This window comes from Pezoporus flaviventris, unplaced genomic scaffold (assembly GCF_033815535.1).
Source record: "Pezoporus flaviventris isolate CSIRO_AGI_PZ_B2104156 unplaced genomic scaffold, CSIRO_AGI_Pfla_v1 ptg000002l, whole genome shotgun sequence".
Taxonomy (NCBI): domain Eukaryota; kingdom Metazoa; phylum Chordata; class Aves; order Psittaciformes; family Psittacidae; genus Pezoporus; species Pezoporus flaviventris.
In genome coordinates this window covers 8,136,294-8,153,408 of record NW_026892550.1, presented here as the reverse complement: position 1 = coordinate 8,153,408, position 17,115 = coordinate 8,136,294, and the positions used below count along the sequence as shown (strand labels likewise).

General features: G+C 39.0%; 1 long non-coding RNA gene across 1 annotated transcript; it reads left to right on the top strand.

Annotated features, from left to right (window-relative positions):
* Positions 1 to 6,515: 6,515 nt before the first annotated feature.
* Positions 6,516 to 17,112, top strand: LOC133276966 (uncharacterized). Its single transcript, XR_009746064.1, has 3 exons — positions 6,516 to 6,554; positions 11,022 to 11,156; positions 17,085 to 17,112. It is a non-coding gene; the product is annotated as an uncharacterized LOC133276966 (long non-coding RNA).
* Positions 17,113 to 17,115: the final 3 nt, after the last annotated feature.

Below are 17,115 nucleotides of genomic sequence, written 5' to 3'. Positions count from 1 at the left end.
TCCATTTTCCATTGAAAGCTCTCCTGAGCTCCCCAGCTGTACTGATGCATGCAGCTGAGCTGCATTTGGCCTTGTGGAACTTCACTAAGATGCAGGTGATGCATGAATATCCATGTGTGGATGCATCTTACGTATCTCACTAGTAGAAATATGTAGATCACCTCAGTTGTGGCTGTGAACCAGATGGATGTCTTGTCTGTTCTGCATTCATTCCAATGAGAGATCTGGCTTCTAGCATCACTGCAATGGGTTTTTAACCATGAACTATCTTTGCATATAATCATGAGTTCAGGACAATCCTTGAATGATGCTAGTAAGCCTTTGACTAGGCAGAAGTGTTGCTTTAAAAGCTAAATTAAACATAACTTGTTATACTGAAGTTGGTGGGCCTGCAATCAGTAATGGATGTAATGAAAATGAAGCAGCCATGGGCACAAGAGGATTTTGGAAGCTCTGCCTACCAGTCACAGAAACAACTTCAAAGCCCAGGTTACTACACAAATGCTTATAGCACCAGACTTTAGGGGACACTCTAAGAAACAGGTCATGAACTCCGAAATTCTCCTTGTTTAAGACAGTGCCAGCTGCCATAAGCTTAATTAGGAGACCCCATGACCCACAGAATAGTCATGTTCTGCCACTGGTAAGAGCCCATTACTCTAGCCAATGAGCCAGGGAGTAATCATAGATGACACCAGCATTACTTGGGAACAGATCACAGTTCAGTGTTTGAGTGGTCTATGGTAAAAAGAGTTGAAGAGTTTATTCTGAATTCTGTTGGATTTTAAGTTCTCCTTGCTCTCCAGAAAGACATTGTCTCTTCTGTTAAGGAACTTGGCTTTGGAAGTGCTGGCTTCACAGTCAAAGTGAAACCATCTGGAAAGAGTTGCAAGAATGCTTACACTAAATGATTTAAACCAAGCATCCAATCTCACAGATGAAACAGCTGACAGGACTCTGATCTATCCTGAAAACAGGGAGATACACACATCAGGACACTGTCAGATTTAGTCCCTTGTTACTAGCCCAAATCTCAGACTAGTAGGCAGTCATCTCTTGATTTTAATTCCATTTTTAAAAGCGATCAGCTTGTCCAGCCACTGCAAAGAAGGCTGAAAAGCCAGCCTCTCAACTGTCAGCACTTTGCACCTCTTCTGTCATTACTGGGAATTGAATTGGCACTTGGCAATCCTGATGATCCCGCTTCTCCCTTCACATCCTCAATGTTATCCCGAAGTCTTTTAAGAGCATCATTATTTTTTTGGAAAAGCTTAAAAACTTTATGTGAGGCAAAAAAGTTTACTTTTCAGTATATTTCTCCACTAATAATATCTAGAAAGTGCTATGGAAGACTTTATACTGCACTTTACTGTCTCTGAGTATTTAAACTATATTTATTTCTTAAATATATTCATCCATCCTGCACTGTATTGGAAAAAAAAAAATCTTCATTATCTTGAATTCCTAACCATCCTGTTTATCAGAAATGCACCCTCATCATTTAAGGGAATATATGTTCATTATCTTCCCTTGACATGTAAGGGAATATGGCTTCATGTAAAGGAAAAAGAGCAAGCACCAAACCACAGCAATCAACATTGTGTATATTCGTTAACAGCATTACACTTGACTGTGTGCTTCTGTATGATAAGGGTACTGGAGATTTATGGACAAAATACATACCCTTGCAGAAGTTGGTGTAGCTCCATATCAAGTTGTTTTTCCCCCCCCCCGTGTATCTGAATGAAGTTAACCACATCAAAAGGCATTTTCCTCTCTTCATTTTTTTACATTACTTCAAAACTGATGGAATCCAATTGGGGTAATATTCAATTAATAAAACTGTTATTTTAAGACCTGGTTTCACAGCAGAGTGGTCACACACTATTTTTATTTAGTACTTTTCTTGAAGCACCATAGAATCATGGGATAGTTTGGGTAGGAAGGGATGTCCAGCTGAAGGGCTTCATTCTAATATTTATGAACTTTCCAACAGTGGGGATGCCACAGGCCTCTGTCTCTTTGTCTGCAAAACGTTGTAGGTCATTGCCAATTGAGCAGGAAAGGGGTCATATTTTAGAGAATCTTCATGATGGAGAGCCCAGCAAAAGGGAGAGAAACCAGAACTTGTGCACAGGGAATGAAGCAGAACCTTTTTCTCTTGAGCAAAAAAAATACTTGTGAAAAAACCTTCAGCCAGTTGTCAGAAGTGATTTGCATTCTAATCCAGAATATAGAAGACCACAAATTCAAATAGCTGCTTAACCTTACAAGGTTGGCCCTTGGCTTCATGTTCAAAGCTGACATAGTATCACAAGACATTTAGGTCAAACAACAGCTTGGAGTGAAACTTAAAAGAGCAATTAGTCAGTTTGAGCCAGCTATACTATTAGTTGTTCAAATCCTTCTAAAAATGTCCTAAATGGTTATCTCATGGAAAACAAACCAAACCAAACCCCAAAAGAACAACAGAAAAACCCCACATAAATTAGAGTCGTGTAATTAGACATCAACTAGTCTAATTTTATGTCTAATGCCAAATCTGTGTTATGACAGTTTTTGACATTAAAGCTACTATATCTGGGAATTACTGGTTCTGGGACAGCTGCCAAAATAAACCACACTTGTGTTTGTAAAACAGTGTGTGCCTGTGACAGTGTTACCTCTCTATCACCTTACTTTGTTTGTTGTATTGGTATGACATTGATAGTAAATGAAATATAAGTCAGGTCTGCAGTTCCAGAAGAATAACAGGCTGGGATCTTAAAATGAGATTCTGCGTATGGAAATAAATTGCCAACTATTCACTGAGCCAGAAGTACACGTGTTTATAAATAATGAATTAGCGTGAAGCAGCTGTAATGAAATAATAACGTAGCACTATATTGAGATGTCTGCATAGCACTATCAAGATGTCAGTAAACTTCCAGGCGAAGCTCCTCTCACACTGTGGGCAGAATATAAATATTGCATCAGCAGTTATAACTTAGACATCAATTACCCATTACAAACCTAAATGCACTATGATCAAATAAAACTCCCAGGGAAACTCTGAAAACAGCAAGAATGAAATAACATCAAAGGGAACAATGGCTGAGGATGAAAGAAATCTTTGTTGCAGCGAGACAATCAGGGACTGTTCTCTCATGTCAGCAGTCAGCTTTTGGGAAGTGGGTCAGAACAAATACATTTTAATATCACAGACTGCTGCATGTGACAGGAAATCTAGCAGGTTATGATTAACATCACAATATGATTTATACACAGATTACAGCAGGTTACACCCAGGTTACAGCAATGGAATGTGCAGAAATACAAATGCGAAGGATGGTTTGGGGAAGAGATGAGCCAGAGCATGAATAATACGAAAGTCACTACACTTGCAAAAACAGTGGCAAAAATGAAATTTTAATTTGAGAATGGCAGATGAAGTTTGCAGGGATTTCAGTGCAATTTACACAGCCTGCAGAACCATGGCATCAGTACTCCTGAGTGTAAACATGTAAATCATGTTGTGCTCTCTGTAGTAAACAAGCAAGAAGTATAATACTGTCCCTTTCGTGCCTTTGCAGAGTGGTTAACGCTTATTAAGCATATTGTGATCTCTTGTAAGTGTGACTCCTTGGTCTTTATTTGAAGCTACAGCTTGTCACTTGTAGGAGATGATATTGCAATCCATTGGCCCCGAGTCAATTTAACTCCATTTTGCAGTACAGGCTGATTCCTTATCGCTCACCCTACATTGCATCTCCAACACTGTTCTTATGTGAAATAAAAAGAAAAAAAAAACAGCATCATGCTTCCTGAGTGACAAAATTCTCCCACAGCACTGTCTGTCAGTGAGGCTTTGCCTGATGAGATGTGTGACAGCTTACAGAAGCTTCTGGTACACTCTGCCAGGGAACGTACCTGGGCAGGCAGGCACTAGACCCTGCAAAAATGCATCTGTGACTGAATACTTCTATGTGTGTCCTCAGCTGCATTAAACCTGTCTTGTACTATCAGTTTTGCTTTTCAGGCTTGATACAAAGTGAAGGACTTGGTCTGTATGTAATGGCCTGGGCCAAGCCTACCTAAAAGATAACTTCAAGGTTTTGGGTGAGGTTTCTGGATAACACGCACAGATGTTAACTAGAAAATAAGAAGGAATGGAAACATAATGTGTTGGGTTTTTCTTTTCTTTCAAACGTGGGAAAAGTGGAGAAAATGTCAATGTATATAAGGAATGGACATGGCACATACTATCCATTTAATGGAGCTAATACTTATTATAATTTGGGGGGTTAGCTACATGCCCTTAAATGTATTAAGAATCTTTTAATAGAATGCCCCCATTCATTCACATCATAACATCACTATTGTCTGTGATGGTAAATGAAAGTACATTTCATTTCATCAAAAATCCATAAATGGGATTGTAAAAGGGTTCCAGGGCCAAAATTCAGACTGGAAACATCTACAGCTTAGATTATTTTCAGATCCATATTGAGAAAAGCTCTGCTGTGCCTCAGATCTTTTCTATTAAATAGAAAATCTTTCTTCATATTTCTCAAGACTATCGATCGCACTATGCCTTTTATAGATTTTCTTCTTCTAAGAAATTCTGCCCCAAGCACACAAAGGCTGGATAATTCAGAAGCAGAAAGTGTTGTGCTTGTTATGCTTATTATCATCTTTTTATATCTGTTATACCTTTATATTTTTTATACCTTTCTACTTGTGGTGTCTGTAGTCAAGTGGTCTAAAAGGATAGGTATGAGAGGAAAGGTGTTACTAGAAGTTGTAACATAGAAGTTGTAACATACAACTAGAAGTTGTAACGTAGATCTACAGATAAAACTGCAAAAAATGGACTCCATCTTGTACACGTGAGCCCTTCTTCAGGCCTCAGCTAGAGGGCAGCAGTAATTTGGAAGAATCCCGATTACTTTGACGGTTTACACTGATGCAGAATTTTACAGTTATTTTTTAACTCAAAATCATCAATATAGGTCTTTTGATACCGTAGACATTTAGGTGCCTGGAGATGTTAATCCAAAACTGTAAGAAGATAGTATTTTGGGCTACCTTGATCGAAGGAAAACTCCTCATACGGCATGCCTACCACCACCATTTCATTCTGTTTTACACAGAAGCCACTGACACTAAACTGTGTCACACCTCCTGAATGGCACAGAGATTAAAAGGTGATATATCACAGTTCTACAATTGTTTCTAGCCTAGCGGCTATCATCATTTCGGGCCCTCCAGCTATTCCTTCAGGTACGTGCTTCCACAGAGCACCAGCAGAGGAAAAAGTCAGCCTTTGTTTCTACTGAATCCATGTTTAATCACAGAATCATAGAATACCAGCTTGGAAGGGACTTCAAGCATCATCTGGTCTAATCTTTCCAGGTAGAGCAAGACCTACACTAGATGTCCAGGCTGTCCAGCCAAATCATGAAAGTGTTCAACATCAGGGAACCCACCACTTCCCTGCTGGGATTATCCCAATGGCCGATTGTTCTCATTGTGAAAAACTTTCTCTAGTGTCCAACTGGAATCTCCCAAGCAGTAACTGGAAAAGACTTCTCCTCCCATCTTTTCCAGGTGACTCCTTATAAAAAGGGAGTCTCCATCTTCTTTGTAGCCACCCTTTAAGTACTGGAACATGATGCTAATATCTATGCTATTGAAATAACTTTCCTCCACTTTGGATGCCTATGTAAGTCAAAGTTTACTTCCTCAATACCAAAACTAGCTCAAGAGATATCTGCATTCCATGTATATTCAAGCTCCCATAAATAAAGTTCCCTCACCCTGCATTTTCTAGCACTAAGCAGAATCACCAAGCAGATGGGTGAATTTCTGTACTGCAAATTAAGTGTTTCAGTGCACAGCAAAGGACTGTAAGTGCTTCTCTGTTAGAAGTCTTTTTATCCATCCCAGAAGTGCTTTAGCACCCTGGTAAAAAAAAAAAGAGTGTGACTATGTGTATAGAAATATAAAAATGTATTTCAAATAGCATACATTTATGCAAATCCTTAAAAGGGAGAAAGAATTGGAGCAGATCTAAATATTCACTGCTGCTGCTCCTCCCCTTCTTTTTAAAAACCAAGCAGCCATGGCTTTCTGCTCTACTCCTTACAATAAAGTGCTTCAGCTACACTGACATAGTTTTCTCTGTTTAAAAAGCTAGCAGAAAAACTATGACAACCTAAGTGAGAAATCTCATTTGGGAAACAATCTTGATTAGTGCCATTTTCTGAACGCCTAACATGGAAAAGATTTCTTCGAAGGAAAAGAGACATCAAATTCGTTTGAGCAACATAATATATAATCTCTCCGTATATCACTATGTACTTCCTGGCTATCTATAAGAAGGTTTCCTTAAGGATAAACTCTTACTTCTATCTGCAGACTTCAAGCAGCTGGAAAAAGTTAACCTTTAATCACAAATCAATTCACCTGGTTATTAAAGGAAGTCGTGTTCCCCCCCCCCCCCCCCCCCTTTTTTTTTTTTTAGTTTAAACAACCTGCAATGCTATAAAAGGTGGGATTTTTGCTTGTTGAGGGTAAGAAATATTTAATTATCTTTTTCTTTTAGCTGGTGTTCTAGGGGGGTTCAGCTGTCAATTGAGTTTCATGTAGGCATTTGTTTTTCCTTTTAATAGTTGGAGGCTTGAAGAAGAACGAAATTGTTGTTTCCATGTTCAATGTGTTACCTCAGTTCTGAAGGCTTGGTTAGATGTTTTAGAGGCCTTATTTACCAAGTGGTTTGTTAATCCTGGTAAATAAGATAAAAGAAATTTAAATTCCCTTTAGAAATGGGAACAAAAACAGAGGAAGCTCATTCCCTATATTGAAGCCTGTGAATACAAACTGTCTAAATGCTTTTGGCTTTGGGTGATTGAGAAGTAAAAGCTTTCTGTGCCATGTGCAGCTTGGAAATCTGTGCTTAATTTGAGGAGGCCGTTATTTCTATAGGGCAGAAAATAAATCCTGGTGACCTAGAGAGTAAAGGAAGGAAATGATTAGTCTTCCAAGTGGTAAGTGACAATATTTATTCTCTGCTGATGAAGTTACTTTTGAAGGTTTCTCTTTCTCTAATACATGGAGGCTTATGGTCCATGTCATGGCTGAGACCAAGCAGGGAATCTGATCGCAACTTTCTTGCTTGCTGTGATTTGGACATAAGCGCAATCTGTTTCCTTAGTAGGACCATGTTGGCTTTTTATTGATGGCTAAAAATGTTCTCAAGTGAGTAATAGCAGCTCTCAGGAGCTGCTAACCTTAGGAGGAAGCTCTGTCAGGTGTGTACCATGTTATTGCTTGTCCTGAGGAATAACAAACTCAGTAACATCTATTAATAACATTTGGTAAATGTAAGTAAACGTAGCTATTATTTAGTGAGTGGGATAAATAGCTTAGGAACTGTTTAAGCGGTGTAACAGCTGGATGTTTTGACTCAGCATTTTCCTGCAGACTCCAAGGCGACAGCATTTCCGTACAGATGGATGACCGTATATTTTTCTTTTCATGTTTTCTGCTTTTCCTTTCTGAAGCAGACTATGGAGCTGTTAGTGTGTTTTTCAGGACCTGGGGGAAGTAAAGCTATCTGAGCGCCAAACAGGCAGATGAAAGATGACAGGACTCCATGAAAAAACACTTTAACTCTTTAGTTAATTCTATATGTAGTTACTGTGGAGAGATAACATGCTAATCAAAAGGAAACATATGGCTAAACCTATTTCTGTGGAATTTTGGGGTAGCTATTGTGTGAACGTAACACAACTAATACCCATGTATGCTGCTAATCCTGCTAAAATCAATCTAGTTATTTCAGTAATCTTGCTAAGTAAAAGGTTGCCACTGTGAGTTCACGCTTCAGGCTGGAGAGTTTTCACATCTAGGGGCTCAAGTGAGAATTCTCTGAACTTTTCAGTACAGATTGTGTTATGTTACATTTCGTTTTAAGTGAAAATACCTCAATCACTGGATAAAATAAGAACTGATAGAGGCTAATTCAGCCAAGAAAGCAGTATCTTGTGTGATTTCAAACTTGTCATGCCAGCTGTAAATAGTGAAGAATGCTAATTTCAGCAACCTGTGAAACAAAGAGATTCTTTAACGATCAGGTTCAGCAAGGGGAAATGAGCTTTGTAACATTAAGTGGACTTGAGATGAAAAAGATCAGATAGGAATTTAGCAAAGCAGGTAAGAAGATCCTTTCTTGCCTAAATCTGCTATTTGCTATTAGTTATCAGTCAAACAAGTTACATTTCATTCTACTTATGTGTTGAATTCAGTCCCTTTGGCAATAGACTACTCCTTCATAGGTATGCAACCAGCCGTGATGGAATAATAGTTATACTGGAAGGTATAATTGGCCTTAATATTAAAATGCATTGTTTTTCCTAAACCAAGCTGCTGTAGCAAAAAAGCAGTCAGACAAGCATGCAGCTGCAGAAGGGCACACAAACAGGATGATGAAAGCAATGCCAGAGAGAGACAATTAGAGGAAACGTCTTGTTTCAACACGCAATGTCCTCTGCTTTTTGTCAGCTTCTTCTAATAATCCTGAAAAGATCAGGGACAGCCCAACATAAGCAAGGCCGTTGAGTCTTCAGGAAACTTTAATAGTTAAAGGTGGCCTATTCTCAAGCCTATCCTTCTGCATAAGGAAACCTGAAGAGGTAGCACAATTTCTAGTCCATAAAATGTCGTATAAGGGATGAGATTACTAATATGGAAACCACGCTGTGCTACTTTTGTGTTTTTCCTGTTTGCTAAAATATATTGGTCTCTGGAGTTATGTCATGAGAGCAGCTGTTCACATCTTCAGTTTCTGTAATGCAGGTTGGTACTGTTTCATTAAAACAATGAGAAGTCCAGGACCAGCATTTGATGTCATTACTCTGAAGCTGAAAAGATTGTTTTCCTTGTTTCCCCTTAAACCATATATCAATATATGCCCCCCAAGAATTGAAGTACCTTGAATGGCATGATTAAATGTGCTTTGGTGTAAAATCACAGAGGAAGCTGAGGATTCCTGATGTAGTTGAAGAGTCCCTGATCATTGAAGGGAGGGCTGGACTAGATGAGCTTTGAAAGTCCCTTCTGACTGAAACCATAGCATGATTCTAAGCAGGTGTTGAAAGGGGAGTTGGGAGCCTGGAGTTCAGTTGTTGCTATTTTGTTATTAGTTTCCTTAAGTGAGTTGCACTTCCCCTAACTTAACTTCTCTATAGTAAAAATCGGTCATTTGTTTTAATTTTTTTTTTTTTTTTAGATTTTAGGGACACACTAATTGGTGGTAGGTTCTACAGTGTTTGGCCCATAAAGAGGATGGAGGATTGGCATTCATTAGGAAAAATACAGAGTTAGATGATTTTGGTTTCTTCGCAAATCTACCTTGAGTATACACAAGAGGTGATAGGAATGGCAGTGAAGAACTGGGGTTATAAAATGTAAACGAAGATTATCCTTAAATATACAAATAAAATGTGATTAAAAGATTTAAGCAGTCTTAAAACTCATAGAAAATCAGACAGTAAAATGGTGACAGAAATATGGTATTTCATGCTGTTGGCATAGCTACTACATAAATTAATTAAAATTGAAGTGACATGCTTTGTGTACTGCACTATAGTGCAATATCAAATTGATTCCAGTGGGAGGAGAGCCCTGTGGGATGATTGGTTAGTTGTGATTTATACAATTATTTGAATACCTTCCAATTTCATAATTTCTGGAAAGATGGAGAGTTCCCAAGCATACTGCAGGAACAGATTGGTCAATCAGTGTGAAGTAGCATTTATGATTCATATTAACATGGTGAGACAGGATGAAGTAAGGTAAATGAGAGCATGACTTGTAATTATTAATACCTAGTTTATAAACTCTAAAGCTAACTTTTAAGTGCATGTTCCTTGAGACAGGTTAGCAGGGGTCATAACTAAGGTCTCTAAGGCATCTGAATGGTCAGGGTTTTTTTCTGTTCCCCCTAGCAAGAGCTGTAGGATGGCAGCAGTGCTGCATGGGACAACCCATCATCTCAAATCACATTCTCCAGGTGCTGCCTGGTCCCACGGGTTCCCTCTGATATGTCTCAGGACAACACTCCCTGCCAACACACCCACCACGTGTGGTCAATGGCCTGGTACCTCAAACACTGTGATGCTGCTGACTAGAGATGTCTGAGATAACATATTTTGGGGTGGACAATGTGTTGTTCTGTTCTCATGTACTGCCTGCTGCAATGCAGCCCACACCGATGGTGTGTGGGGTACTTGGGGCTCACCTATAAGAGTATCCTAACAGTGACTAATGGTGAACATTACATTATGTTAGGGAGGAAGAGAATATGGAAACATCTCAAGGTGTGGAGGACAAAAAGCAAGCAAATTTGAAATAGGATGGATTATTTTCAGTTTCTCTTGTCCTTGCCTTTGTGGGTCATTTAGGATATGGCATCTGGATTAGCGATAAATTCTTCTGACCCAGAAGATATGCTTTGCATATACTTCACAACGGACTTTCTGAACTCCCCAAACTAATATCTAATGCTGCATAGTGTATGATAGATCTGCAGAAGTCTGCACTTCTGCAATATAAACCCAAGTGTATCGATGTCAAACAGTTCTTCATCAAAGAAGCAAGTCAAACAGCTTTTTGTAGCTGGAATGATGGCAAGAAACCTAATTCAGTGATCAAACGCAGAGGGGAGATAAAGCCTGGTACTCCATCTGAAGGACTATTTGTTACTTTGTCTGAACAATGCTTGCTTAACACAATGGCCTGGATGTGTCCCATGAAACCTTTTAATCACTAATGCAAAATGCCAACATGAATTATTGCTTTGAAAAGCAGGAGTGTGTGAACAAACCTTCCAGCACACTTGATCTGTTTCTGCATTGCATAATGAACTTTAGTAGCTCAACTCCATGCTCATGAATGTTTCTTTTTTAAAAAACCTGAAGTTTTTGAATTAACAGTATTGGTTAATAGACAACTTTTTGTACTTGCCACGTCCAAGCCAGGCTGTGCAATCAACAGGAAAGATAAGAAGGTCAAACAGGAAGAGCTGTGCTGGAGTCAGTTGTGAGCAGAGCTGAGGAAGGCACAGATCTGTGTGCTCTTTTCCAGCATGTTATAGTGAATCAGACTTGGAAAAGGTAGGAGAAGTCGTGTGCTCTATATCTGCATGCCTGTCTTTCACTCTATTTTAGGTACCTGTGGTCTGATATTTGACTAGGTTTGTTGTTAACATGTTAGAATTGCAGCCAGTTAACCAGTAATTTCAGTAGTGGTCAGTAATTTGTGTCTGTAAAATGACTGGAAAATATATGTAAATGTGATCTGTCATGGTTACAAGAACCTGCTGGGAATTCCTGTTCTGCTCTATGTTCCCTCTTCTAGGTGGTGTTGCGTGAGGCTGAAAAGCTGTTCAGTAACAAAAGCATTCCTTCTACTTTATTCCTCTGCACTAGCTGCCACAGGCCAAACTCTGTCAAATCTAGCACTCCAAATGAAGTATCAAGATTCACAGATGCCTTTTATAGCTTTCTAAGAGTGATCTGATTTTTTTTCAGAGCACCTCTAGAGATTATGCTTATTTTTAATCAGCTATGAAACTGTGGATTTTAGCCTACAATTTCCCATATCTAAACTTGGAAATTTTGGGCTTATGGTGCTTTCAGAGCTGGATTCTGAGTGAAAAGTATGCTATGAGATGAATAAAATTAATTGTAAGAGAATGATAAAACTTTTAAAGGAATCTATTGTATCTTTGCAGCTTGCTTGGGCTTTTTTGTTTGTAGACTGACTGTGAAGATTGATACTGCTTGCAACACAGTTTACTAAGAATTGCTTACTAACCTAAAGTTACTTCAGTGATAAAGGAGTCATTCTTCCCTTTTGGAGAGTACTCACATTCCTAAGTCTGTTTACCCTGATCACAGATTTGCTTTACCTTTGTGTAATGCATAGCAGCACTGCAGGAAAAAGTGTTCAGTGCTGCATATACAGTACATAGTATGGAATTCTTTTAATTCATGCCTGTGACTGAATTTCATAGGCAGCAAGGCTGTGATTTACTTTCTCTGAGGACAAAGCTTATAATCTTGGCTGTAAGATGTTTGTAGCCTAATACACGAGATGTGAAAAAGAAGTGAGTTGAAATTGGTGAGAAGGAGTAATAACTATTCAAGCACCAATTTAGTAAAATGACCTAGATTAGTTTATGGCAGCATAGTCGCAAGACTGTGCTATTGTATGACATGTGGGATGTACAGGAGATGTCCTTATGTCCCTGCCTATGTCAGGTGGGCTGGAACTAGATGATCTTAAGGTCCTTTCCAACCCTAACTATTCTATGATTCTATGAGATAAAGCAGAACAGAAGATCAAGAGTGTGCATGCAGTCAAATGTCCTTTAAATTGGGCAATGCAGGCTTCAGTAGCTGTCTTCCCTGGTTTGGAGCCCTGGAGGTACACAGTGCACTACAGACGACAAGTAAGAATTTGTGGGTCACCAGAGATGTGTTGACTCGGGCACAGCAGCAGTGGCTGGAAGAGACTTTACATTTAGAAGCATCGCCCTGCTCCATCAAGGGCTGAGGTGAGGTGAGGGAAGAAACAAACCGTAGCTAGTGTTCATTTTCTTTGCATGAGATAGGAAATGATGCAGAGAGGAGCAATGACAGTAACCTTGCACCATCCGGGTTTCCAATATGTATGGGATAAATTAATTCAAGTTTACATTCACCTCTGGATTCTATTTGTCCAGCATTTCTATAGCACTCCTGTATGACCACAAGTAACGTTTGTCTTGATTTCCATCTCTGTAAAGCTAGAATAACTGTATTTGCCGCTGGTAATGTGAAGCTAGCCATTAACAAGTTGTCCTGAGCCTTCTAGAGGGAAGATGAGTGAGAGAACTATTGTTTTGCATGCAGGTTTTAGACAACTAGTTCAAGTATTTTTATATATTCGGTCCTATTCTCATACTTAGAAATACACCTTTAAAGAGAGAGAGACAGAACCTGTTCAGTAGATGTTAAGAATTTTCTTCAACCCCCTTTAAAGTGGAAGGGAGTTGGTGGGAGAGAAAGCATTCCTGTCATCGGAATCTGTTTCTAAAACAACAAAAGGCAGGGGGGTGGAAAGCAACAATAGGCAAGGTGTGGGGGTGGGTGGTGGAAAGCAACTTCAACCTCCATAGTTGGGGAAATGGAAAATGTTAAGCTATATGCTTTTTCTTCTGGTCAGCTATATTTTGAAAACAGAGATAGAAGCACTCAGTGAAAAGGAAGTAGCCACAGAGGGAAAAGCATGATAACATAGTTGTTCTACTTACCTTCCAGCAGGAAAGAAGTGTCTTATTTCCACCTCATGTTCAACAGCTGTGGAATACAGATCTTTCCAGCTTGCTGTGCTCTGTGAGAAGGCAAGAGGAAGGTGGAGTGACCTTCTGAGCCTTGCAAGCCTGGAGAGGTGATACCAATAGCTCTGTGCAGTGCAGCCTGTCCAGGGAGCTCAGGCCATGGGGAAGGATGAACACAGTGGATGCAGTAGCACTCCTGTAGCAGTTGTTGAGCTGTCCAGCATCTGCCTCTCCTTTCTTGCTCTGCATCCCCGCTTTGATTTCTTGTCTTAGACTGCCAGGCTCCCCCCCAGTCAGTGTAGAATGCCAGCACTTTCCTGCATGGCTTTTCAATAGAGGTTGGTTCCTGGTTTAGAAAATGGAAAGATCATTAAGTTTTATGTTCAATGTCATGAACCAAATAAAGATTTCTTAGCCAAACCTCAAGGACCATGAGATAAAATCATTTGTCTAAATACTAAACACGATGCTTTGTCAGTGCACATAACTAGTTCTTACAGTGTATATTTACAGAAGACAAACTTGCTGCTTAAGGTGAGTGGTAGCCCTTTAATCCATTTCTTCATGTTGTATTTCTTCCTATGAACAAATGGCCAGTTGCTAGTAAGTATAATGGTAAATTAGCTTTATAGATTTATGAAAACCCTCATGATGACAGTGACTAAAGCATTTGAAGTTTAACAATCTCTAAATGTGTTTTATAATGGATAAATGTTTTTCTCTGGTTTTGTGCCTATGAATCTGTTTTAATTTGTACTGGAATGGTTAAATAATTGAAGAGAAAGCATCAGCATGATAAATATGGTGATCATACCACAGCATTGCTTGTATGTTACGATTTTGCTCCTTGGGGAGCAAATGACAGTCAAAGATGAATAGTGAAAGGATGGTGATGTGATGCAAAATTCTATGAAATCTTTGTCACTTGTACCCCTTAAGATACATTTAGGTGCTACACAAATATTCAAAAGCACCTAGGTGGACTATGTGCCTAGTTACAGGAAAGCTTACTGTCTTGTTCTCTGAGCTTATACAGAGCCACATGGGTTGACATTTGATAGTTAAGGCAAACATTAAAGATAGGAATCTGTAGAGGAGAGCATGACTTAAAGATGTTTGAGGTCTTAATTTTCATCCTGTGTATCTTGGAAGAGCCAAGAGAAAATATTGATAAGAACATACCAGTTTTGCTTTTCTTTCACTTACTCTGATGATTTTTTTTCTTGGCTTAGGCTCTGGGACACTGTAACTGAATCTTCTTAAACAGATCATATCCATTTTGATTTGTTCAGATGCCCTACTTGCTCTTGTGACAGCAAACTTTATAGGTTCATTCAAAGCCCTGTGTATATGCTACACTTACCGGTATGCACTGATGCAGAGGACATGGAAGCTTTCTCTTCTCCAACTCAACTGAATTCTAAGAGTCCAAGCCACAGTATATTTGTTTTCCTACATTTTGGTCAGAATTATATTTTTGTTTGTAGTTAGAAGCTGATGGAGAAAATTAGTATTCTGAACACTGAATTTCACTTCTGGGATTAAGGATATTCCTAATGTAATAATAACAACTGGCTGTGGGTTGATAGAGCAATGTAATTTAAGCCACCACCTTTGGAATTAAATTATCCTTAAAATCACAGTATGTACCTTTTCATTACCAGGAGTTACCAGTATTTGGAAAATATACGCAGAAATGTGTTTGTTTCTTAAGTATGAAAATTACAGTGCATTACACATTATCCTGGTACAGCACTGAAAATAATGGTCTTTGCTACTATCACTACTTTAAGGAAAAATTCAGCTATATAAATGGAAAGGCATATCCCTAGCAAAGTGAGTTTGTTCTGTGGTAGGCCTCTATTTTTAATCATTTTTAGCTAGGTCATCAAGTCTGATAAGCAGTTTTTCAGAGAAGTTGGCAAGAGAAACCGAGATAAGAAGTCGGAACTACAATGTTAATTAAATATGTTAGTGAAACTACTAACAAGATTTCAGAGAAAACACATCAAAATTACTTGCGTTTGAGTTAGTTACTATCTGTATTTCATAGGTGTATATATGAATTTATACTCATAACTTTATATGGAAAACTGATGCTGCACCACAAAGAATCTTTTCACAATCAGCCTCACCACTCTGATAGTCATATTTGAATAAATGGCAAAATGGGTCAAATCAATGGGTCAAAAACATTAAAACAACAACCAGCCTAGATTTCTTCATACTTTGTTAACTTACGTGCTTGTGGTAGATATGATTATGGTTTAATCCTCTGAGTTGGTCATAGCAGCAGGAAGTATACCTCATTAATTTTTCTATAATTGCATAACATGCTTCTGTCTATATATAGTTTATTGTTTATTCAAGTGCTCCATGGGCTAAAGGTTTCAATGAGTGCAAACCAGTATGAAAGTTTTGCAGACAGATCAGTGTCTTATCTGGGTTGTCTGCCATGGCAGACAACCAGGAGTTGTTGTGCTGTTCACACTGGCACTCAGTTTGCTCGTGTTTAGAGATCTATGACGTGAAGCTTGGAGGGCAAGAAGTGTTGGAAGGCATGTATGTGAAGAACCAAGCCAGAACATTGTGCTTTGGGATACCTCATTGTGTGGTCAGCAGAGGATGGTGAAATTGCTTGACCCATCTGAAGGCAGATTGTAAGGGGTTTCTAGGTGACTAAGCTCTAGTCTGAGGTTTTGGTAGAGCAGAAGTAATCTTCCATCAAAAACTTCAGTTTTAACCAATTTCTGCTGTAAAGAAAGCAAGAGAGGAAATGTCACAAAGACTACAAGTTTGTATACTCATAATGTAACTCATTAATGAATATGGCTGGAGTAAGCACAGAGGAATTTGTATTAAGTCCAAGTGACAGAACTAAAGCAATCTATCCAGTGGCTTTAGAAAATCAATTAAAGAGGCATGTGAGAGCCCACTGAGGAAAAGAGTCTAAATAGCAGTGGGTCATGTGCTGGCTACATGAGTCACGTCCTTTCCAGATGCATTGGTCTGGTCTGGCTGCACATTTTCTGATGCTGAAGTAGTTTGTGCCCAAAAAATGGGATTGCAGGATGTCTCATGTCAGTGACTGTAGAGGGGGCAGTGAAGCTTGCGATTACTTGCGCCCTACTTCCATTTCTATTCTTTTTTCCCGATATTCATGCCAGTAACAGTCTTGCTGCCAGACTGCCTCTAGCTTCAGTAGATCACTCTTTTGCTTTACTGAAAAGAAATCTTTGGATCCGTGTATGCCGGTCTTCCTGCACTGTGGGTTCCTGCAGAGAGTTCATTCTTCAGCTGGTTTTATAAAAACCTTCCTGCTTGTTTGAATTGGGAACAGAGTACCCATCCATTCTTGTCACCCTTAGAAAATGATGGTTTTCCCCTGCATTGCCTCTGTTAGTGTGAATGACTCCATTCCTTGGAGGCGCTGCATTAAAGCTGGCCAAGGATGAATAATGAGCAGTGAGCACAAGTACACTTCGGGCCTTGGACTGTGGTGTTAGTTAAATCTATTGCTTTGTTGCTGAAACCGTGATGCCACTTGATTGCAGAAGCTTATTTTAGGATGAATTTGGGTGTTATAATTCCTCTGAAAGACTTATAAAGCAAATACTTCATGTATATTACAACTAAAAATAACTCCTGCAGGAGAGGGCAGCTCTTCAACATGTGCATGTATTCTGATTTAAAAAGAAAAAATGATTTTTCCCCTTAGATTGTTGGTAATCTTAACTGCATCACTGAGG